The sequence below is a fragment of the Dipodomys spectabilis genome, unplaced genomic scaffold, assembly GCF_019054845.1.
Source record: "Dipodomys spectabilis isolate Male_0828 unplaced genomic scaffold, ASM1905484v1 ptg000205l, whole genome shotgun sequence".
Lineage (NCBI taxonomy): Eukaryota > Metazoa > Chordata > Mammalia > Rodentia > Heteromyidae > Dipodomys > Dipodomys spectabilis.
The window spans coordinates 5,359,091-5,360,545 of NW_024870882.1; positions in this window are offsets into that span (position 1 = coordinate 5,359,091).

Here is a 1,455-nt window from a genome sequence, read left to right on the forward strand (position 1 = left end):
TTCTTTTTTTATTGTGAAAATAATGCACAGAGGGGTTACAATTACATGGGCAAGATTGAGTACATTTCTAATCAGGCACTGTAGCCTGCTCCTTTGTTTCCCCTTCACAACCTTTCCCATCCTCCCCCCTATCTCACCGAATCCTCCCACCCAAGAACCAAATTATAAAGTTCTTTGTCGACATGACAACTTGTACTTCTCATTGTTGCAATGGGTCCACCTGTATCCCTATTTAAATGATTTGTTTTTCCCCTTCCCAGGCACAAATTATACCAACCGCAAATACAGTGAAAGCAGGAGTTATACTGTGGGGGAGGGACATGGAAGGCAACAAAGAAATAATCTTATAAATCTGTTAGAAACAATCGAATTAAAGAAAAAAAACATTTGAATACATATCTTAGGGTTCATTTCCCTAACATCACCTTATCTGACCTTTTCTGCTTGACTCAGACATATACTAGATATTGCAAATAAGGGAAACCATGAGACCTATGTTTCTTTGGGCCTAGCTTATTTCACTTAATATAATTTTTTCCAAGTCTTTCCATTTCCGAACAAATGGGGCAATGCCATTCTTTCTGAGGGAATTCCATTGTGTATGTATACCACATTTTCTTGATCCATTCATCTACTGAGGGGCATCTGGGTTGGTTCCATATCTTAGCTATAGTAAATAATGCTGTAATAAACATAGTCATGCTGGTAGCTTTAGTGTGGTCTTGTTTGTGAGCATTTGGGTAAATGCCCAAAAGTGGGATTGCTGGGCTATAGGGGAGCTCTATGAGGAGTCTTTTGAGGAACCTCCATACTGCTTTCCAAAATGGTTGAACAAGTTTACACACCCACCAACAATGCAATAAGGTTCCCTTCTATCCACATCCCATCCAGCATCTGTTGTCATTATAGTTCTTGATTTTAGCTATTCTAACTGGAGTGAGGTGATATCTCAATGTTGTTTTGATTTGCATTTCTTTTATGGGTAGGGAGGTTGAGCATTTCTTCATGTGACTAATGGCCATCCTGCTTTCCTCCTCAGAGAAGTTTTTCTTTAAAACTTTAGCCCACTTATTTATTGGGGAGTTGTTTCTTTGAAGATTTGTTGTTGGGGGATTTAATTTTTTTGAATTCCAGGTATATTTTAGATATGTGACCCTTGTCCGTTGTATGGCTAGTGAAGACCTTCTCCCAATCCGTGGGCTTTCTATTGATCGTGCTAGTTATGTCCTTTGCCATGCAGAAGCTCTGGACCTCTATGATGAAAACTTAAAAAATTTGAAAAAGAAAATCCAAACAGAATTTAGAAAGGGGAAAAAACTCCCACGTTTCTGGATTAGAAAGATCAACATCGGGAAAATGGCAATACTTCCCAAGGCTATCTACAAATTCAATGCAATACCTATCAAAATTCTATCCTCATTCTACAAGGAAATAGAAGAGGCAATGCAAAAATTC